A 14,833-nucleotide genomic window follows, 5' to 3' on the forward strand; every position below is an offset into this window, starting at 1 on the left:
ACAGCTTAGCATCAGTGTTGTTGCAACTTATTTCTAAAGCCAAGTGAGCTGGAGCGACATGATATAGAGTGTCTTGCTCAAGGATACAACACACAGCCCAGTCTGAGAATTGAACTCACTACCCCATGATTGTCAGCCCAATGCTCTAACCACTGAGCCATGCTACAGTATAAGATACACAGTACTTTACAGTGTGATTGAACCTGAAACCATTCAGTTGTGGAGCAAACTTCAAATGTCATTAATTCTACAATCACCTCCAGGCATGATTATAATTATTTCATTTGCAATAATTTTGTTCAAAGATGAAGAATCCTTAGAATTCGTTCAAGCATTTGGTTTTGTCATTTCCCTTCCATTGGAATGTGGCATTTGATGCATCAAGAATTATCAACAATAGACTTTAAAGACTTGCTTCTGGTTGGCTTCATGCTTTTGCTTGATGAGGTTGGGGTCATTCCAAGTTAATGGTCCCAGAGACATCATCATGTGTTAAGACAACCGGGTCCACCAGTTCTCCCCTTTGCAGGCACTCCCGTACCAGTCCCTCTGCATCCGCCAAGGTGATATTGGGCCTCTGGAAATCTTCCCCAATCACACCCAGCCATCTGGTGCTGGATCGGGCCTGCCACTAGGACTCCTCCAGCCTGCAGCTGCTGTGTCGAATGAGAGGAAAGTCCTGGTAGGATGTTCTAGTGGGAGACAGAGGACATGTCCATACCAGGGTATTTGACAGATAGCTAAGAGTTGAGAGAGGGTGGATTTTAAATGTTGTTGCTGTTGGCACTCTGTCACTTACGACATCGAGGGTTCCAGTTGATCCGGTCAACAGAACAGCCTGCTCGTGAAATTAACGTGCAAGTGGCTAAGCACTCCACAGACACGTGTACCCTTAACGTAGTTCTCGGGGATATTCAGTGTGACACAGTGTGACAAGGCTGACCCTTTGAATTACAGGCACAACAGAAACAGGAAGTAAGAGTGAGAGAAAGTTGTGGTGAAAGAGTACAGCAGGGTTCGCAATCATCCCCTGCCAGAGCCTCGTGGAGCTTTAGGTGTTTTCGCTCAATAAACACTCGCAACGCCCGGTCTGGGAATTGAAACCGCAATCCTATGACCGCGAGTCCGCTGCCCTAACCACTGGGCCATTGCGCCTCCACGGATTTTAAATGATAGTGATACATTTGACAAGCTTCAACATTGCTTCTGTCTACGAAATATCACTCACAAGATATTGGTCCACCTGAGACTACAGTATAAGATACATTACCTTACAGTGGAATTGAACCTGGAACCATGAAGTTGTGAAGTGAACTTCAAATGTCAGTAATTCTACAGTCGCCTCCAGACACTTATAATTATTTCATATGCAATAATATTGTTCAAAGATGGAGAATCCTAAGAACTTGTTCAAGCTTTTGGTTTTGCCGTTTCCTTTCCACTGGAACATAGCATTTAAGGCATCAAGAATTACCAACAATAGACTTTATAGGGTTAATTTCTAAGATTCTATTGATTCTACATTACCAACACCAATTTGCAAAAGAAGAGAGCAACGACAACATTTTTCTCTTTTTCTGTCTCAAATTGGTACTTATATGGTCTAATAGCATTAAGATATTAGATAATGCTTCTAATACCATTTAAGATCTTGGCATTTAATTCTTAATTGGTTGCATGGAGTTTATTGACAGAAATTAGTGAGGTTAGTAGGTTAGCAACATAACCTAGCCTGCTAGTGTTAAGTGACTGACTAATTAGCTTGACAAGATAAACTTGTGAAGTGAATATGTGGATATCTGGCATTGTTTTTCTCCCATAATGATGATTTGGTTGTTTACTTTTTTACTCTTTTATTTGTTACAGTCATTTGACTGAGACCATGCTGGAGCACTGCCTCGAAGGGTTTTATTTAGTCAAATGAACTGACCCCCCAATACCTGTTTTGTTTTTTTAGTGTTTTTTTTCTTTGTCGTTTTTGTTTTTTCAATGTCTGTTACTTATTCTAACATTCGCTTTTGCTGAACTTCTAAGCTCATAAACATATATATATATATATATATATATATATATATATATATAAACATGTATATATATACATATATATATATACGTCGTTAAGATTTATGACAGCTGTTTCGGTAGAATTTTATTATTGTATTCAGAGAAGATTACACCATAACATGCAATCAAACATCCTCAGATAAAATTTTAGACGGGTAAGATTTTGAAACTAGAAGCATTTTCTACATCAACCCAGATTAATTCATGCACTGATCATGATCATGTGATGCATATGGACGAGGGCAGTTGTGTTAAGAAGTGCTGATCTTTAACCGTGGAGGGAATCTCCGGAAGAGGTAGACCCAGGAAGACATGGGATGAAGTGGTGAAGCAGGATCTTAGAATGTTGGGCCTCATGTAGGCGATGATAAGTGACCGAGGCCTTCAGCAATATGCTGTGCTTTAGCAGATTTGTCCACTCAAGTAGAATTTTTGTCATGGCTGATGCCAGTGTCACGTAAGTGGCACCTGTGCCAGCGGCATGCAAATAAGCACCTGTGCCAGTAACATGTAAAAGGTACCCATTACACTCTTTGGTGCTAGGAAGGGCATCCAGCCATAGAAACCATTCCAAATCAGACTGGAACCTAGTGCAGCTCCCCAGCTGACCAGTTTCAGTCAAACTGTCTGAACCACACCAGCATGGAAAGTGGATGTTAAATGATGAAAACGACAACCACATCATCATCCTTTAGTGTCCATTTTCCATGCTGGCATGGGTTGGATGGTTTGACCAGGGATGGCAAATCCAGGGGCAGCACCAGGCTCCATCGTCTGTTCTGGCATGGTTTCTGCATACACACATACAATGGGCTTCCACACAGTTTCCATCTATCAAATTTACTCATAAGGAATTGGTTGGCCTGTCATTATAATTGACAATACTTGTCCCAGGTGCAGTACACTGGGACTGAACCCTGAACCACTCGGTTGCAAACTGAGCTTCTTAACCTTAACTGACATCTCCATCTTTCTAATTGGTTTAACAAAACTCAATGCAGACCGTACAGAGCAAACAAGTTAATTAATATCTTTATGTACTAAACATAATTATCTTAATCATCGAATTAATTAGATGAGTCATTATTAATTAGTGATAAGAACATACTCTATCTATTCTTCGTATGTTTAAATAAACCAGTGATTTATCAATATAGTCTTCCTTTTACTAACAGTGTAATATTAATTAATTAATTAATTAATTAATTAGAGTTTTACGGTTTTACTTACTCAAGTACACAAATACCTGCTTTTTATTTTCATTTTCTTGCAGTAGATATCTCTTAGGTGTTTTAACCCCTTCATTCAATTGACTCAGTTGTTCTCAACCGGGGGTCCATATCGCCCCTGAAAGTCCATATAAGATTTTAGGGGGTCTGTACAACAATAGAGTAAATTGGGTACACACAGTAGTATTATTAAGGATCCATGGAATAATTTTTATTAAAATGTATTTATTGCAAGAAACAGCCAGGTTTCTTCCTCTGATGTTTTGCATAATTCAACCTACACAAGTTAAGGTGTGAAAAGCAAAATACGAATTTGGAAAGAAGTGCCGAAAAAATAGTTTTTAAACATAAAATAGCTATGGGGGTACACCAGAACAAAATAGTAATCAAAGGGGGTCCACACAAGCAGAGTAGTAAACTAGGGACCACAATAGTATTTTAATTGCCCCTGAAAAAATTTTACTCCAGATGTGTAGTGCAAGAAACAGCTAGTTTTTTTTTTTTTTTTTTTCTCTCTCTAACATTTTACATGGTTCAACCTATGCAAGTTTATAAGTGAGAAACAAAACAGGAACTTTAGAAGAAATATCGGTAAAATTAGTTTTTAAACATCGAATAACATCATAATCAATCGATAGAGACCTATTACATGCTTGTGTGTGTGTGATATATATATATATATATATATATATATATATATATATATATATTCAGTGGCGAAGTATTCTTTTCAATTGTCTACAAACACAGCCAGGCTGAAATAATTAATGCATCCTTCCAGGAGTGAATTAAAAAAATCTCAAACTTGAGTGTATGGGCCCCTTAGATACTAACAGGGGCTCCATGTATGGATTCTAATGGCGCAGGGGCCCACTTCGAGCAAGCTGGTAGCCTGGCCAGTCTACCACTGTGTATATATATATATATATATATATATATATATATATACACGGGCGGGCTTGTTTCAGTTTTCATCTTACAAGGCTTTGGTTGGCCCAAGGCTATCATAAAAGACACTCAGCCAAGGTGTCACACATTGGGACTGAACCCAGAACCATGTGGTTTGGAAACAAACTTCTTACCACACACCCACACCTCCTCAAGAGAGAGGGGTGGGAGGAGAGTCTGTTATGTAATATGGCTGTGTTTGGTGTAGAATCGGGTATCGCTCATGCTTTGCTTTTGTGTATCTGTATGTTGAAGGGGTGGACGCAGAGAAGGAAAGCGTGCAAAGGCGAAAGAGGTCCTTTCCTGTGTGCATTAATAGCCATCCTGTTTGCGCTGAACTCATCCGGTTTCGTGCATGCCACTCACCATCCTGTTTCACCAATGGCATCTGTCTTGTGTAGACGAGTATCTTCTGCAGGATTTTCTGTTGACATTTCTTTTTTTTTTTTTTTTTACTCAACAATAACAGGGAATTGGTGGTGGTGGTGGTGGTGGTAGTAGTAGTAGTAGTGGTAGTAATGGTGGTGCTGGTAGTAGTAGTAATGGTGGTGCTGGTAGTAGTAGTGATGGTGGTAGTAGTGTTGGTAGTAGTGTTGGTAGTAGTGGTAGTGCTGGTGGTAGTAGTAGTAGTAGTAGTAGTAGTAGTAGTGGTGGTAGTAATAGTGGTGGTAGTAGTAGTAGTAGTGGTAGTAGTAGTAGTAGTGGTGGTGGTGGTAGTAGTAGTAGTGGTGGTGGTAGTAGTAGTGGTAGTGGTAGTAGTAGTAGTAAAACTGGTGGAAATTGTAGTAGGAGTTACTGCTGTTGCTTTTGTTGTTCTTCAGAATGCTGAAGACGGCAGTGTTTCCCATGATGATGATGATGATGATGATGATGATGATGAGTGGTGGTGGTGGTGGTGGTGGTGGTGGTGGTGGTGGTGGTGGTGGTGATGATGAGGAGAAGGAGGAAGAAAATGGTGATGATGGTGGTGGCAGCAGTGGTGAGAGTGTCAGGTGAACATCATGGTCATAGTGGAGATGGTTATGGTGGTGTGGAGGAGGAGGATGATGGTGATGACAACTGTAACTATGGTGGTGGTGGTGGTGACAAAGTGTCCAGAATGTCTGTGATCAGTTACTGGTAAGATAAATAAAATATGCTACAAATGTCACAGCAGCAGTAGTAGCAGCAGCAGAAGCAGTAGCAGTAGTAGTAGTAGTAGTAGTAGTAACAATAGTTTCAAGTCCTAAGAAAGACTCTTGAAATCTGAGGAGACTTGTTATCACCAAACTGCAAGATAACATCCCTGCTAATTGAATTGGCACATAACAGCTTTTTGAATAATAATAATAATAATAATAATAATAATAATAATAATAATAATAATAATAATAATGATGATGATGATGATTGTTTCTACTGGAAACGCAAGGCCTCAAATTTGGGGGAAGAGATTAAGTCGATTACATTGACCCCGGTGCGTAACTGGTACTTATTTAATTGACCCTGAAAGCATGAAAGGCAAAGTCAACCTCGGCAGAATTTGAACTCAGAACATAGCAGCAGATGAAATACCGCTAAACATTTCGCCCAGCGTGCTAACGATTCTGCCAGCTCGCCGCCTTAATAATAATAATAATAATGATAATAATGATAATAATGTTTCTTTTAACCTCATAATATCATTTTCTGTTTTTATTGACTACCCTCCCCTCACCAATATTTACACCTGTAACTAAGGTGTATAATTGGTTTCTATCTTTCAGTGGTCATCAGGTCTTCTATTCAGGGATGCGCACATGTATACCTGGTACCAGACTGGATTTCGAACAAAGAACATTTTATTCATCAGCTAAAATGATAATTAATGTCAGTCGTTTGAATCTAGACAGGTGTGTGTAGACAATATCCAGGAATGTAACACCTGATGATAATTGAAGATGAAGCTGTCTGAAACATGGTGTAAATAAATATAGACATCAAAAACTGTTTCATCTCCAACAGATTAGGTTAATAGACTGAAAATTCGTAATTTCATTATGATAATGATGTTTCATAATGATCTTGTTTAGCAAGGTGGTGAGCTGGTAGAATCGTTAACCTGCTAGGTGTAATGTAATGCTTAGCAGTATTTTGTCCCTCTTCACATTTTGAGTTCAAATTCCGCCGGGGTCAACTTTGTCTTTCATCCTTTCGAGGGCAATAAAAATAAGTACCAGTTGAGTACTGGGGTCGATGTAATTGACTTACCCCTTCCCCCTGAAATTGCTGGCCCTGTGCCAAAATTTGAAAACATGTATAAGCACAGGCACGGCTGTGTGGTAAGAAGCTTGCTTCCCAACCACATGGTTCTGAGTTCATTCTCACTGCATAGCACCTTGGGCAAGTCTCTTCTTCTGTAGCCTTGGGCCAACCAAAGCTTTGTGAGTGAATTTGGTAGATGGAAACTGAAAGAAGCCCATCATGTATATATATGTGTGTGTGTATGTATTTGTGTGTCTGTGTTTGTGTTTGTCCCCCATCACCACTTGACAACTGGTGTTGGTGTGTTTACCTCCCTGCTGCTTAGCAGTTCGGCAAAAGAGGCCAACAGAATCAGTACCAGGCTTTAAAAAAAAATAACAAGTCCTAGGATTGAATTGTTCAACCAGATCTCTTCAAAGTGATGCTCCAGCATGGCAGCAGTCAAATGACTGAATCATGCAAAACATCGAACTATGTGAGTTATAAGAAATAAGAAATGTCAACCCGTATTGAATGTATTGAGTTCTTTTTTTCCATGTTTCTATGACCAAATGGATGTAAATTTTTGTATTAATTTCTCTTTTTCTATTTGTTTCAGGTAAGATCCTCACTATTCTTGATTTGAAAGGTTTCATCGGTTATTTTTGGTTGTATTTACCTGTAACAGGTATGATATGCGATCCTTCTTTTCTTTTTTTAATGTGTAGTAGGCAAGCCCATACACACACACAAGCAAAACACAGCTATGCAAACACACATGCATGCACACACACACACACACACACACACACACACTCACACACATACAGATGCAAACACATGCACAGATAAGGATATACATGATGTTGTCCAAGGAAGGGCAAAGGCTGATACAGCTTGGCACCAGCGACATCGCAACTCATTTCCACAGCTGAGTGAACTGGACCAACGTGAAATAAAGTGTCTTGCTCAAGAACACAACACACAGCCCTGTCTGGGAATCAAACTCAACTTCCTCATGATTGGGAGCCTGATGATCTAACTATATATTTTTATTATTATTATTATTATTATTATTATTTTTATTATTATTATTATTATTATTATTATTATTATTATTATTATTATTATTATTGTTGTTGTTGTTGTTGTTGTGGCAAGCTGGCAGAATCTTTAGCACACTGGACAAAATGCTTAGCGGCATTTCACCCATCGCTACGTTCTGAGTTCAAATTCTGCCCAGGTCAACTTTACCTTTCATCCTTTCAGGGTGGACAAAATAAGTACCAGTCGAACTCTGGGGGTCGATGTAAATCACTCGTCCCCTCCCCCAAAAACTGCTGCCCTTGTGACAAAATTTGAAACCATTATTATTATAATTACTATTATTAGTATTATTATTATTATTATTATTATTATTATTATTATTATTATTATTATGAAAGCATTAATTTCCAGAAGTACTTTAAGATAATGGGATAAGAGTATTTGACAGTGATAAGAACTCACCACAAATAACAGGAAGAGAACTATCAAGAGAAGGACTACAAGATGAAACAATGAAGATTTGAGATTATAATCTTGTAATGTTGAGGTTGTAGGCGGCAGCGGTGGTGGTGGTGGTGGTGGTAGTGGCGGCGGTGTTGCTGTTCCAGTCTTTCAGTTGTTTAGACTGTTTCCTACTATAGAAAATTAGTCACACCGATGTTGGCGTTAGATGAAACACACTGGATGTAAGTTAAGTTTGTCAGCATATTCTGAGAGGAAGGGCAATTCTGGTTTTGCGGATCTGAGCAAAATAATCTTTCTGCTACCTTGCCAGAATTATAGAAATGTGTGAGTCACTAAGCAAAGCCTCTATTTTTTCTTTTGGTTTTTCTTGTAGTGATGTTAGGGACAAGTGCAGAGGGTTGCTTAAAACTGCTAGAAATAGCAGCCCAAATTCCTACCTCAAAGTACATTGTATTATTTTTATAAAGAAAAATAAACCAACCAAATCTTTGTGAGTGGATTTGGTAGACAGAAACTGAAAGAAGTTCATCATCTACACTGTGTGTGTGTGTGTGTGTGTGTGTGTGTGTGTGTGTGTGTGCGTGCGTGCATGTATTTGTCCCCCGCTATCACATAACCACCAGTGTTGGTTTGTCTACATCTCTGCAACTTAGCAGTTAGGCAATGGAGACTGATGAAATAAGTATCAGGCTTTAAAAAGCAAGTAAAGGGTTTGAGTTGATTAAACTCTTTGTGGTGGTGCTCCAGCATGGCCACAGTCCAATGAATGAAACAAGTAAAAGATAAAAGGTAAGGCCATATTGGATGCTCTGTGTGTGCGTATTTTATCTCTTACTTGTTTTAGTCATTGGTTTGTGGCCATGCTGGGGCACCACCTTGAGGAGTTTAGTGGAAGAAACGGACCCCAATACTTATTATTTTTTTTTTATAAAAAAAAGACCAAGGAAGATGTGGCACTTGGAAGGGTTCCCACCTGTAAAAACCATTCCAGAACTGACCTCACCTGTGCTGGTGCCACATAAAAAGCACTCTGTCCACTCTGCAGGGTGGCTGGTGTTAGGAAGGGCTCCCACCGGTAAAAACCATTCCAGAACTGACCTCACCTTTGCTGGTGCCACATAAAAAGCACTCCGTCCACTGAGGCCTGGTGTACTCATGCCTGGCTAACTCCTGTCAAACCGTCCAACCCATGCCAGCATGGAAAGCGGATGTTAAATGATAATGATGATGTCCAGTAAACCGCATCTGCCATTTAGCCACTATGTCCTGCAAACATCCCATTCCAGCCCTTCTCATCACTTCTTCCTTTCTCACTCAGTCCCAGTCACAGATCCCCCAACATTGAATGTTAGTAGCATGGACGGAACATGTCCTGGCTATTCTTTCGTATGTAAACGATCTCTATCCTCTCTCTCTGTCTTTCGCTCTCCTCTCCACGGCTTAATCTCGCAACGAAGCCAACGTTTTTAATAATTTTAAGAATCGTCAGTTTTTCTGTTGGCTTCTGCCACTACCTGTTCTTGTTATTGGTCAAAATAAGATGAAAAGGATTTGGAGTTTTGGGGGAAATAAATTTTTTTTAAATAAAAATAGAAATCAGAATAAAAATAGAAGAATCACAGAGGAGTGGAGTTATCAATTTAAATTTGCTGCTGTCGGAAAAAAAATGTTTTTATCCCAAGGCCAGTTATAATTCATCTTCAGATTTTGTTTTTTGTTTGTATCTTTCTTTTTTTCTTGCTTCTTCTTCTTCTTTTTCTTCTTCTCCTTCTTCTTCTTCTTCTTCTTCTTCAATTCTTCTTCATTACTTCAATTCTTTTTTTATTTCTTCTTCAGTTCTTCATTTCTTAGATTCTTTTTCTTCTTCAATTCTCCTTCATATCTTAAATTCTTCTTCTTCAATTCTTCTTCTTCATTTCTTCTTCTTCTTTTCTCCTCCTCCAAGATTGATTAACTACACTCGAAAGGCAATGAGAACATAACAGGGAATAAAATACAATCAAAAACAAAAATGTCCAGAAACCGGAAGAAATTTCTGTCAAATAATATTTCTCTTGTGATGTTCTCTTCATCTCTTGAACTCTGTCTCTCCTTCTGTCTCTCTCTCTCTCTCTCCTTCTCATCCTCTCTCTCTCCCCCTCTCATTATCCTAGTCCAACTCTGCACAGTTCATTACAGAAATGATACATTCCAAATTAGTGATTTTTAATTTTTTTTATATTAAAGCAACTTGCCAAATTCCCTTCAACTTCACCTTCTTTCTCTTTGTTTATTTTTGCTTCTTGTTCTTTTTTTGTGTGTGTGTGTTCAACATATTCTTTTACCCCCTTTTTTTTATTATTATTTGTAACCCACATTTGGTAAGCTTGTCTGTTTTTGGAAAAGGCCATTAAAAATAGGTGTCTTCAGATCACAACCTTCTGTAGGAATATGTTGCAGTGTAATTAGTCTTAATGTGTATTTTGGGTCACACATTTATTCTATATACATACATCATGCTACTTCCAGTTTCCATCACCTCTCTCTCCTTCTCTTCCTCTCTCTCCTTCTCTTCCTCTCTCTCCTTCTCTCCCTCTCTCTCCTTCTCTCCCTCTCTCTCCTTCTCTCTCTCCCTCTCTGTCTTCTTATTCACTCTTTTATGTTGTCCGTCTATCAGGGCTTGCAAAAACAATATATATATATTGTTTTATTCTTTTCAGTCGTTTGACTGTGGCCATGCTGGAGCACCGCCTTCTAGCCGGAGGAATCGACCCCCCCCCCCACTCCAGGACTTATTCATTGTAAGCCTGGTACTTATTCTATTGGTCTCTTTTGCTGAGCCGCTAAGTTTTACAGGGATGTAAACATACCAACATCGGTTGTCAAGTGATGAAGCGTGGGGGGTGGACAAACACAGACACAAAGACACACATAAATATATCCATATATATATATATATATATATACGACAGGCTTCTCTCAATTTCTGTCTACTAAATCTACTCACAAGGCTTTGGTCAGCCTGAGGCTATAGCAGGAGACATTTACTTGCCCAAGGTGCCACGCAGTGGGACTGAACCCAGGACCATGTGGTTGGGAAGCAAGCTTCTTACCACACAGCCACACCTGCGCCTATATATATATATATATATCTATATCATCATCATCATCACCATTTAACATCTGTAGGATGGTTTGACTGGAACTGGTAAGCTGGAGAGCTGCACCAGGCTCCAGTCTGATTTGGCATGGTTTCTATGGCCGGATGCCCTTCCTAATGCCAACCACTCCAAGAGTGTAATGGGGGATTTTACATGTCACTGGCACAGGTGCCATTTGCTTGACACTGGCATTGGCCATGACTACAATTTCACTTGGCTTGATGAGTCTTTTCAAGCATCACACACACACACATATATATAGATATATATATGTATGTATATGGAGAGAGAGATGCAGTTATGGCTGTGTGGTAAGCAGTTTGCTTCCCAACCACGTGGTTCCAGGTTCAATTTCACTGTGTTGGCCTCTTCGCAAAGGGTCTTCTACTGTAGCCTTGGGCTAACCAAATCCTTTTGAATGGATTTGGTATTGGGAAACTAAAAGAAGCCCAACATATGTATGTGTGTGTCTGTGTTTGTCCTCTACCATCATTTGACAACTGGTACTGGTGTGTTTACATCCCACGTAACCTAGCAGCTCAACAAAAGAGACCGATAGAATAAGTAACAGGCTTTGACATCGATTTATTCAACTGAAATTCTTCGAGGCAGTACCCCAGCATGGCCGCAACCTAATGGCTGAAACAGACAAAAGATATATATTGCTTGATTCTCTGAAGAATTTGTAACAGGAGATATCCTACATGTTTTCTCCTATATGTACAATTCTGTAACTCCTATTAGTAAATGGAACATGTGTAATGGTGAACAGATAATACCGAAAATATTTTCCAACTCTTGTTTTTGTTTGTGTATGCATATGTATGTGTGTATGTATGTATATGTATGTGTACGCATATGTATATCTATGTATGTATGTGTGTATGTAAGAGTGACAAATGAATGATTTTAATAATTAATTACTATTTCTCCCCCCTCTTTCCTTTTGACACCATTGAATAACTTTAAATGGACTTCAGAGCATCGTTTGCCATACCAAGTGCCAATTACCAGGAGACTCTTTTATTTTTAAGTGAAAGACTGTCTCCAAACTAATGGCTCCAGTGGGATTTAGTGATTAACCTCTGAAACAAGGCACAGGCGCGCACACACACACACACACACACACACACACACGTATGGGTATATATATATATGTAGATGGTAACATACATGTCAAAACCCTGAGAATGGATTTGATTGACAAGAAATGAAAGAAGTGTATCTTCTGTGTGTGAGTGTATGTGTGGCTATGCATATGTATATATATATATATTTGTGTGTGTATATGTATGTATGTATATATATAGGTGTGTGTATGTGTGTGTGTATGTATGTATGTATGTGTGTGTGTATGTGTATATATTTGTAGATATGGTTGTATATGTATATATATATATATATGTATGTGTATTTACACACACATACATGTATGTGTATATGTAATATACACATGTATATGTAAATACACATATATCACATGTATATGTAAATACACATACACACTGCTTTGTATACAGAGTTCTTTATCTCCCATTTTTGAAACCAAATACACTCTCTCCCTCTCTCCCTCCCTCTCTCCCTCTCTCCCTCCCTCTGTCTCTCTCTCTCTCTCTCTCTCTCTCTCTCTCACACACACATATTGATGGTTGATATCAGCTAATGTTACATACTAGGTACAATAATGATTATTTTAGTTAATGCTTCTTTTTGTTTGTTTTTGGTTTTTTTGTCTTCAAATTCCACGTTGAATAAATACTATTGAAATGAATACGGAATTTTCATAATAAAAATATTCATTAAATCATATTCAAATGAATGCATGTTTCTTTAGTCTGTTTGCTACAGCCATATGTTATCAATAACAATGCTATTGTTTAACCATTAACATCTGTAATATCATCTGCACTTACCAACAGTGTCAGCAGTATGTGCTCCACATTGCCTGTTATATGACAGGTATTGTTCTAATTAATTGCATTACTATACTGAATTTCAACAAGATTGATGGAGGGAATCAGGTGACATTTGGAGGTCTTTGAAAATAAAGATATAGTTATCGCCCAGTGAATTCATGTTATGAAAAGCTCGTTTTGTAACCATTTACTGATGATTAATATAAAATGCATGAATGACTGCATGCAAGTGTCATTGTTAATGTGCATTTCTTGGAATCAAACGTCACTGAACTAAATTCAGGCAACTCTAAGCCAACTAGGGAACTTCATCATGCTAGAAATAACAGCCTACTGTCTGTCCTTATAACAAAATATTGGACATATTGGAGTATGAAGTTAGTCCATGGATATACCAAAAATCTAGAGAGTGATTGTGTGTGTGTTTGCGTATGTGTTTAGGTAGATGCGTATATATATATATATATATATATATATTTGTTTTGCAAGATTTTTGATGTGAAATCGTGTGTTGAAACAGATGTTGTTGTACTTGGGGATGGTCATATTGCCAGTTTAGCCAATAAAAACACATGCACTGTATATTTGGTGTTAATTTGCTTCAGCTTTATATTACATTAATCTTAATCTTATTTCGGCCAGAGTTCTTTCGTTACACTTCTGTGACCTCATCAGTGGTCCTTTGTTTCCTTCTTTCTTATGTGTGTCTCACCTTGCTAACTATCATCTGCACTTGTCAACAGTATGTGCTCCACATTGCCTGTTATATGACAGGTATTGTTCTAATTAATTGCATTACTATACTGAATTTCAACAAGATTGATGGAGGGAATCAGGTGACATTTGGAGGTCTTTGAAAATAAAGATATAGTTATCGCCCAGTGAATTCATTAAGATTAATGTAATATAAAGCTGAAGCAAATTAACACCAAATATACAGTGCGTGTGTTTTTATTGGCTAAACTGGCAATATGACCATCCCCAAGTACAACAATATATATATATATATATATTCACACACATACACATCATCTGGCAAAGTTTCTACAGCTGGATGCCCTTCCTAATGCCAACCACTCTGAGAGTGTAGTGGGTGCTTTTACGTGCCACCGGCACGAGGGACAATTAGGCAGTACTGGCATCAGCTACACTCAAATGGTGCTTTTTACATGCCACCTGCACAGGAGCCAGTCCAACGGCACTGGCAACAACCACGCTTGAATGGTGCTTCTTTTATGTGTCACCAGCACGGGAGCCAGTCAGCAGCCATGGCAATGATCACGCTCAAATGGTGCTTTTAATGTTCCACTGGCACGGGTGCCAATCAGGTGGTACTGCCATCAGCCACGACAGTGATTTCACTTGCCTCAACAGGTCTTCGCAAGCATAGTTTATCGTCCATTGATTGACAGGTACTCTTAAATGGGCTGGTTATACAGCACTGGCATAGGCCACGGTTATGGTCTCAATTGCCTCAACAGGTCTTCTCAAGCACAGCATATCTCCAGAGGTCTTGGTCACTTGTCATTGCCTCGGTGAGGCCCAGCGTTCGAAGCCATGAATTTTGCAAATCTTGTTTGTAATATAGGGATTACAACAACTAAAGCATGAGGTTTGTGGAAACATATGTAGCATTGCATCAAAGAATTTATGAATTTCCATCCAAAGTTCCCATTATTACTATATATATATATATATATATACATTGTTGGTAAAACATAAATCCGAAAAAGAAACACACTCTAAGTTATAGAGCCATATATTATATAGATATAGTTAGATATGGTTGGTTTATAGGATTACCCTGGGTTTCTCATCAATA

The 14,833-nt window shown here is 38.6% G+C and overlaps 1 protein-coding gene across 1 annotated transcript in view; it reads left to right on the forward strand.

Moving 5' to 3' along the window:
• LOC106867259 (exostosin-1) overlaps positions 1 to 14,833 on the forward strand; it is a 493,749-nt gene that overhangs the window by 365,027 nt on the left and 113,889 nt on the right. The window lies entirely within an intron of this gene.

The sequence above is a fragment of the Octopus bimaculoides genome, chromosome 23 (genome assembly GCF_046866305.1).
Source record: "Octopus bimaculoides isolate indiv1 chromosome 23, ASM4686630v1, whole genome shotgun sequence".
NCBI classification, from domain to species: domain Eukaryota; kingdom Metazoa; phylum Mollusca; class Cephalopoda; order Octopoda; family Octopodidae; genus Octopus; species Octopus bimaculoides.